We start from the raw sequence: 9745 nt of genomic DNA, 5'->3' as shown, positions 1-9745 counted from the left end.
CTTCTGGCGACTAGATTTATGATTAGAAAATTATAAAAGTAGGGTAGACATGTGGATATTATCCGGCTGAACAAAACGTGATCCGTCTCTTAAATGTGTGTCAACCACAGACCTTATTTCGAGCTATTTTCCAAAATCCTATGGAGAAAATGCATTGTTTTTTTGTCGAAGGAACCGTAAGGAGTTTACTTCCGGGTTTTAGGACGCGTCACTGTGGCACTCTATTGGTATACCGTTAAGCCGCTGGACAAACGGTGCTGCTATTGGTATATGAATTACGCTACTTCCTTAGTTTAAACAATTCTGGTTGGTTGGGAACCCTCATCCCATGTGACGTATACGGTTTGGTTTTTAAACGGGCAGAAGCAACATCTTGCTAGAAACAGCGTCTCAAGGCTTCTTAACATTTAACAACCTATTAATGATGCATACCCACTTAACGGGAAGACACTCAGCTAACAGACGATATTAACCATTTGACCTACACGGAACAGAAGTCCAACACCAAGAGTCTAAATCAACAGTTAGCAAAACGAGCTAACTGGGCTAACGGCTACTTTAGCACATAACTGGCAAAAGTGATCTTTTATCTGCACAAACATATCACATGAAAGCTGAGATTCCACAGATTCCATTGGTATAAGTCTCATCATTGTACAAACAAAACTCACTGAACTAGCAGCCAGGAAAGAGCAAGAAAACATCTTCACTTTACGTAGCCATGATGATAATTATGTCTTATCTTTGCTGTTTTGTGATCAAAAGTTGTGTTCAAGGGCATAAAAACGGTTAATCCAATGTCTCTGTGTAACTTGAAATGGTCATGTTTACATGTATTTATGAACCGCCCCCCTTCAAGAGACACACTGTCAAACACTCATACATGTTTGGTATGACATTGAAAAAGTTACATTAAACAATAAATACAAATAAATTATCTTGTAATCATGTCTATAATTTTGAGCACCAAATTATTGAAAAGTATCGATGAGAGTATCGAAAAATACCGGTATCGATAAGCATTATTGTTATTGGTATCGATAAAATCCTAACGATACCCATCCCTAGTTGGAGTTAATAGAAATTAAATATGACCAGAAAAATATATGAAAGTCTTCAATCTTATATAATATATTAATCTTAAAGCCCTTAAACATTTTCAAAAGGTATAGGTAGAGAAGTAAAGGAATAATTCGGATTTATTCCCCTAAATGTAATGGAATCATTCCTTTTCGTATCGCCCTAGCTTTTGAAATACATTTCCATTGATATGAAGGTTTCTTCACACAATTTCTGAAAGCACTCTTTGTCAAGATGGCTTTAGTTTAACAAGAAACTGGCTAAAACTTTAAGTTAAAAATAATATTCCTGTGTTAGGAAGATTACTATTACTTACTATTACTTATCAAATACTTGAACTTCTAATAGTTAATAACACTCTCCAAATAATTTGTCAGGTTGATTTCTATAGGGAATATTATTCCTCACGTCTACTTAAATTGATCCTGTGATGGATAACCAAAAAAGCAAGTTAAAGAGCTTTAGCTACAAAGGTACAATGCCAAATGTTTTTATTTTCTTACACAGACTTTTCAAACTTGAATACTTACAACCTTTGCCATGACAGTGATTTAACCACACACCAGAAGTTTGCAATTTTACCCCACGGACAGAAATAGTGGACTTTGTTTCGGAAAGTTTAACAACTGCAGTGGCCAGAGTGAACAACCTGTTTCTATGTTCAGGCAGGAAATTGAGAATATGGCACCATTTGGCACAACCGAGGGAGGGTGTCGTTTCTATCAACTGAGTCGCCTCTGTGTATAACCAGAGGCCCCAAAGGTTTTTCCCAGGAAAGCAAATGGGAACTGTTTCGAAAAACAAAGCAGCAGCATCTTGAGGCCATTGTTTGTTATTAAGGTTTAATGGTTAACAGGAAACATTAAGGAGGCTCTGCTAGGAAAACCCCAAGAGCCAAGCCCTTATTTACCATTACATCCGCTATTCTACAAAAGAGGAGATGAAAACATGATAGTAAACCTATATTTTAAATGCTATTTACTTAGCATATGGCCTCTTTTTTCAAGCTTCAAGTATATCAGGGTTTCCATGGCTCAATTCTGGAAGCCATCCACATCTGCAAGCCTCGATAATGAGGTGAAGCATGTCATGGCTCCTGGCATTGCCAACACCTATGCAGTTAATTTGGTCTATAATAATGCAAATTAGATTCAACTCGTCTACCTTCATGTCACGGCCTACAGGGCCATCTATTTAAAATATTCCACAAGCTTGTGGCTTAGTGGTTACAGCAAATTCCAAATAACCGCTATGTCCTGTGTTCGATTTCTGGCTTAGGGACCTCTGTTGCATGTCATACCCTTCTGTCTTTCTTCTCCCTCTGTCCTCTGTCAAATAAAGACCAACAGGCAACAAATAAATTCTTCTTCTTCTTCTTCTTCTACCAGCTCTCTTAACTCATGCCAGGTTTTAGCGACCATGTGAAACCTGGATTATGGGTCTCAAGGATTTATTTGGCAACATGTCAACGGAGATGGATTCGGCTGCCTAATAACCACTGGGGAGCCGGCTCTCACAGCCTGTGGTGGTGTTCATGGGGGCGGCTCACGAGACAGAAGGGGTCGCCAGCTGAGAAACAAAGACAGAGCTTCATGCCAGCAGATCTTCTTCCTTAGGTTTGTCAGACAAGGTGAAAAAGGATCAGAGGCAGGACGGAGGAACTGGCCTTGGCCTGTCAACACTTTAGATCCCTTATAAGAGCTAGTGTTAAAAATGCCTGGAAAGTCCTTAGTAGAGGGCTGGTGGGTTGAGGTTTTTTGGGGGCTTATCCTTGCCTTCCTGTGTGATATTGTAAATACTGACCTTGAAGAGACGAACCCATCCATCAATAGCCGCGTTCACACCGCAGTACTTTTCCCACTTTAGTTCCGATATAGTTCCGAAATGTCGCGTTCACACCAAAAAGAGCCGGAACTAACATTAGTTCATGAGAACCTTTTTACCCCCTTTTCCGTTCCTGCTAGAGAGCAGGGACTTTCATGCGGCTCTCTTGTGAGAAAAGAGCTATATTTCTGATTGGCTGGGCGGATTGCAAACCACGCCCCGTAAAACCCAAAAAAGTGTTGTGAAGCCACCATTTTATTATACTCGCATTAGCATTAGCATTAGCCCAGCGCAGAAACGCAGAGAGACTAAGTTATGGCAACACAAAATAAAACATGGGAGCGTTGGAGATGAGGAGGTGTCGGCGTTCTGGCGATTTACTCGGAAGGCTTCAGTAGAAGCTGCTGGGTGTCCCAGCAGCTTCTACTGAAGCCAGTCCCCAACTCCGGGGACTTCCGGCCGGGGATTTTGGGCGCCAGTATACGCCGTGAAGTTGTTTGCGGCCTGCCAGTAAACCCAAAGCAGAAGAAGAAGAAGTGACGTCAGCGGCTTAATTTGCCTAATCCACCCCCAGGTACTTATTCCGGTGTGAACGCGATCTGTACTTAGTTCATCAGAACTAAAGAGTTCTGATGAACTAAGTTCTCATGAACCTTTGTGGGAAAAGTACTGCGGTGTGAAAGCGCCTATTGAAACAAGGGGTTGAGCGTGTGTGCATGATGTGTGTGAGGGTGATCCTTTGTGTGGATGTGTGTGAGGGTTTTTAATTGATGCTTACCTCTCTCTGTTGAATTTGAGTGAATGGAGGACAGCCGGTCGCCTCTGACGGAGATTCCACAAGTGAAGCGTGTCATCTGCACAGGCTGTGACCAGCGCCCCCTGAAATAAAAAACAAAAAAGGGAAACATTTGTACCGAATCATTCTACACAGAGGACATCTCGCCCTTTCAAATTAACCCATGTGTTGTAGTCCTGGTGGATTGGACTGTGAGCACAAAGTGGAAAAACACAACAGATTCTGGTTTTAAGGCATCCAAGACACACAAAAGATCAAAATAATCTACTTGTTCAAAAACATTTAATTATAGATTATGTTTTATCGTTTGGCGTATAACAAAAAGGTAAGTATGTCCATCCCAGTTCCTCAAAGTCCAAGGTGTTATATCGGTGTTGTTGTAACAAATACATTTGAGTGTTTATGTGTGAAATAGTTGTTAATCTTTGCAGTTTTATATTGCTTTGTCGAGCTAGCCATCCATCTTAGAGAGAATCTAAAACAGTTTTGGCCAGACATTTAAATGATTAGTTCACCCACATTATGGAAAAGAAAAAGGCATTTAAACATAAAGGAATCCATGGAACCTTGCACTTAAAAAGCGAGTGTTTGAGTTGAACGACTGTAATAAACCAGCTATTATAACATTGTCATTTTAATCAGTGAGTATTTAAAGGTGAAGTATGTTGAAATATTGGTGCAAAAACACGTATACATCATAGACATGTTGATGAAAATTGGGATGGGACATTCTTTTTCAAATGATGTCAGCTGGTCTCCCAGTTCTGAGGATTGTAATTACTGTACATTGTAATTCCCAGTGTGGCTGTGCTACGACGGGAGCCCAGGGAGAATTAGCTTTAGATTACAAACGTAATCGCGGGATTAAAGACTGTACAGTGCAGGGGAGGATCAGAACATTCTTCCCCAATGATTTCCATATTGGGGAAGAATCCCCCCTCCCACTCACTGAATCCATCACTTTGTACAGCCTTACTATTTATTCTAAAATACTTTAGTTATTTAAAGTAAGAAGCAAAAGACTGCATTTAAAACAATACAATGCGTTGGGTATTCTGTGGACTATGGAAGCATATTCTTAAAACACTATTGTAACATGTCCTTTATTATTTCACCCTCATCCATGTTCTAAATTTGATTGAATGACCTTCACTTTTCAGAGCCACCTGGGACTTACATCTCTCTTAAAATCGTGACAGCTAATTCACAAGAGCCTATTAGCAAAGTGAGCGATAAAGCCTTCTCTATGAGATGAACGTAATTGATCCTCCTACATGTATTCAACAGAGTAGAACGATTTAATGAATAACGTCATTATTTGAGCCTTTTCCACCTACTGCCTCATATTCTTTGACGACCCTTTCTTCAAACATAAAAAAAGTTATGTGATTCTCTTCTCTAGCTGTTTAAAATGTCTCTGATCTGATGATGATTACCTGGCACGAAATTTGGAAATGAAAATGTCTGTTCCCTGCTTTGATTTTCATTTTCATATTAAACCTTACCAAGATTTCAATAATTGTCTTTAAGTTTCACTCTATTTTTCATCATAATTTCACCCTGATTACTTTTATTTTTTAGGAGTTTTCATTCATTTCCTGACTTTCAGCTCCATGTTGCCTTGACCCTAAAGCATAAGGTTGAACGATTCATATTAATCTTATTTTCACAGATTTCAAAAGATACACTGAAGATTGTGATGCTGTTACATGGAAGACTGAAAGGTGGAGCAGCTCTTGAAAAAAAATTACAACAGAAGGGTGAGAAAAGAGAACATGACAGGGAGAAAAGCTCCATTATAGTATCATTCCTCCTGATGCCTGGATGTCAACACAGGCGAAGTGAACAGGCACATTGACATTGCACAGCAGGAGGTAAATGACAGGCAGCCGGGCCAAGAGAAAATTGCACAACAAAATCATCAAGAAGATCGCTTAAGGAGAGATTATGTGTATGTGGGTTTAAATGATGGAGTATTTGTATACAAATTGAGTTCCCTTATTGTTTTGCGATACATACTCTTGTAGCAAAGAAGGTATTTTTAAAAGGGATCATTCTTACTTTAGTTACGTACTTTTGATTAAATTTGATCAATGGGAATGCCTGTCTATAGCACTTGTTAAACAATATGTCCTTTAGAGGATCTATTAATGCTCATTTGTATCAATACGTAGGCCTAATAGAAAGCTTAGTATTTATTTCCTTAAATAATCGTGTTAAAAGTATAGAGCAAAATAGCCAGACCTACTTCCTTGTTTTTTGTATTTAAGAGGGGGAAAAAAGAAGGGAAAAGTAGCATTTCAGATAATAACACTCTGGTCGTTCATCTGGTGCTGCAGGCTAATAGTTGTCAAACCTGAAGTCACTTTAGGTCGTGTCAAAGGTTAATCAGGTGTGTGTCCTGCTGCCTCAATGTGTTAACACCTGTTCCATCTGTCTACTCCTGCTTCTCTTCTTTGTCCTCAACACCTCTTTACAAATGGAGGAAATAGGATTCAACACTGAGTATTAGAGCAGAATGAAAATCTCAAAGGTTTTAATTGATATAAATGTCTGTAAAGTTACAATGAACTTTATGAACATGATAGTGATGGAGCTTGTGGCCTGGGGGGGTTTTGGCGTCCTACTTAGGTAAATCACCAGCGTTTATCATCATTCAAATGAATCACTCTGCTGCAAAGATGACAAATGTTTCCTGTTCTCGGTTTCAAGAAATGTAGGAGGAAAAGGATCTTTATTTATAATATTCAATAACAACATTTCCCAGAAACATGATTTCCCTGCCATTGTTCAAAACATGAATCAACATTAGAGTATTAGGAAATCTAAATGCACCTTCACTAAATTCCAGATACTGGCCTCATACCTCATTAGCAGCAGATGGCGAAGTGTTTCAAAAACATAATTTCTTCTCCCTTTCATCAATTTTAAAGCTGTAAAATCTCAAATGATTGTTGATGTTTAGTGTCAGCGATTTATGTACAGACTGATAAAACCAAAAACGACAGAAGAAAGTTTTTGTGACAATAATCAATCATCTCTTGTTGACTTTTACCTATTGAGTACTAGACTGTGTGTTTTGTTTAGAAACGAGCATCTGTACAGCGCTCCTGAGAATGCCTTCTGTAATCCAGCTCTCAGCACGGCACACAGATCCTTCTCACCTTTCCTTACCTAAGCAGTCTCCCACCTCCTCCCCCGCCACCATCCAACCTCATCTGCCGCCAACCCTCAGCAGCCCCCTCAGCCTCTAAGATGTATTATTCATCCACGAAAAATAATGTATTCCAAATAGGCAAACAAACCTGTTAATTAGCCTATTCATGCCTACACCGACACAGTGACAGAAAAGTAAAATTAATATTCTCCTCATCAATAGCAAGAGGCTGAAGAGGACGACGAGATTATGACTGCATAATAAACGATTGACAACTAGACGCGCTGAGAGCAAGAATATACATTAAACATGCACAAGCTCATCATTCACAGGTACCTGCAAGAAGTGGCCTCTTCGGTGGGTTCATACATCTAATGGGAATAAGTCATTACACCTCAGTGGATGTCAAGAGGCTGGCAACTCAACCATTAGCAGGGCCGCCGACAGCCCACACACTGAACCCAAGAGAGGGCATCAGCATACTGCACGGCTATTAGTCACTCTGTCACACCGTGAAAAGACCTACAGGAGGCACGGTGATAGGTGCTTAGTTAGGATAAGGGAGACTGGGGGTAAGCGGATATGCACATATGTAGCAGACAAACACAAGCAAACAGACATAAACACACACACACACACACACACACACACACACACACACACACACACACACACACACACACACACTCTACACACACTACTGACTGCAGACAGTGTGTAGGCAGTGGTACTTAGATCTTATTCAGCTTTCATTTTTTTGGTAAAAGCTAAATAATTACTAAAAACTAAATGTACTCAGTCTGTGGATTTTAGGGCTGTACCCGAATATCCGAATATTCGTTCGTTGGAGTACTATTCGGGTTTCAATTTCGTTATTCGGATATTCGTTTTGTTTGTTTTTCCCCCGTTTTATTTTCCAAATTGAATTTATTATCTCCAATATCAACGTAAGAGCTTGTGCCTCTTCGGGGGGTGCTAACACTTAACCATAAACGTTATCGTTTACTTTCTCCGTCTTTATATGTAGATATTACTTTTCTCCGTTAATCTCCGTCATGTTTCCAAAGCAACAACAACTTCCTGTCAACTGCGCTAACTCTCCTTCAAAATAAAAGCATCTCCATAAATAGGAAGCCAAGCCAAATTACACTTAAGACATATACAACTGCAACGAAAGTAACACAATGCGATATCCTTTTCAATTTCAAAGAACACAAATTGGGTTACATTAATAAATAACTATAAAACAACAATGCTGTAGAATAACAACATGAATGCCGTGAATAAACCGAAATACACGTGTTGAACGGGTTCGCGAGCCCGAAAAATGGTATGCAGGGCAGCCATAGTGGATTTTGCTGATAATACTGTATCACTGGATTATATTTGAATCTTGCAACTGACAATATTACTGACTTTTTTTACATCCAGGTAACTAAATCTATAATATACATCATAATTCTTAAAATGTTTCACGTTTTGTACTAATAATAAGAACATGCAAAGTAACTGCTAACTAAAACCATCACATACATGTTGAGGAATAAAAGGTACAATACTTGTATGAATTAGCATAAAATGGATAAAATAATTGCAAGTACATCAAAATTGTACTTTTTTTTAAGTGAGTGTTTTATTCACTACTTTTATTTTTTTCAACATATTACATCATTTTGTATTTCTTCCAAAAAAATAATAAAAAACATGTATAATCATAAAAAGTGGATGAAAGTTGGTTGTCATCACATATTATATTGCATCTCCACTCACACAAGCATCTACATCAGGGGTCTCAAACTCAAGGCCAGGGGACCAAATCCGGCCCGCGACTTCATTTTCTGTGGCCCCGCAAGAGCTTGCAAATAATATAATAAGTTTATTATATGGTTACATGCCACTTTACAGAAGCAGGTTGCCCATAAACTACATGTCCCGCAATGCATCTCGTTTTGTGACATGCGCACTGAAGAGACTTGCAATTATTTGCCCTGGACTTCTGCTCTCAGACGTAGTTAATTACTAAGTTATTATCCCATCCGATAATAATCCAATTCAGAGGCAATAATGTCATATAATACATTATTTTACATGTATATTATATATTTATATAGTTACAACCGGCCCTTTGAGTGCAACCTTTATGCGAATGTGGCCCGCGATGAAATTGAGTTTGACACCCCTGATCTACATACTTGCAAAATTGTACTTAAGTATAGTACCTGAATAAATATATTTAGCACCCACAAACATGTGGGTGCTTGCACACTTAGTCCCACACAAATACTCACACAGGCCTAAAAAGTCAATACCTGTCACACAAGCACAATCACAGCCCTCTTCAGGCCCATCCACCTCCATTTGCCTCAGACACATCACAAGTAGGCGAATGAGTGAATGAGAGGTGGGCTGAAAGAGCCAGTGGGCTTGAAAAGAAACAGAGTGGGCAAGGAAAAGGAGCCGAGAGAGGCAGCAAGAGCACGTAGATTACAGCGGAATAAAAGAGAAACAAGAACGAGAAAGACAAAGGAAACGCGGCTTTGTGTTCTTCACCCGTTTGACTCGCTTATGCTCTTTGACTTACAAGAGGGGCTTTTTCTCTAATACACCCACCGTATTTTGTTAGTAAACAGTCAGTAGGGAAAAAAAGCAGTGAGAGATCTTATTTTAGGCCGAGAGAAACCAATCAATATCCTTCAATAAATCATGTTCATATGGTCATGATCCTTAGGCTAAATAGTTTATTATAGTGTGTAGGCTCCTGCCAATCTCTATCAACAGAAGTATGTTTGAGTACAGGTAAGCCAGCGTCCACAGGCAACAACTAAAGGGTAGATAAACAGATAAGAAAGCATTTGAGTTTGTTTCAAACTAATATGTTCGACTCATTT

The 9745-nt window shown here is 39.2% G+C and overlaps 1 long non-coding RNA gene across 1 annotated transcript in view; it reads right to left on the bottom strand.

The window, feature by feature from the left end:
• Positions 1-3687: 3687 nt before the first annotated feature.
• Positions 3688-9745, bottom strand: part of LOC104943503 (uncharacterized) — a 51552-nt gene continuing 45494 nt past the window's right edge. Inside the window, exon 3 of the long non-coding RNA XR_798114.1 lies at positions 3688-3783. This is a non-coding gene — a long non-coding RNA (uncharacterized lncRNA). The remainder of the gene's footprint in view (positions 3784-9745) is intronic.

This window comes from Notothenia coriiceps, unplaced genomic scaffold (assembly GCF_000735185.1).
Source record: "Notothenia coriiceps isolate Sejong01 unplaced genomic scaffold, NC01 NC01_scaffold00006121, whole genome shotgun sequence".
Lineage (NCBI taxonomy): Eukaryota > Metazoa > Chordata > Actinopteri > Perciformes > Nototheniidae > Notothenia > Notothenia coriiceps.
This window is presented reverse-complemented; position numbering and strand designations above follow the sequence as displayed.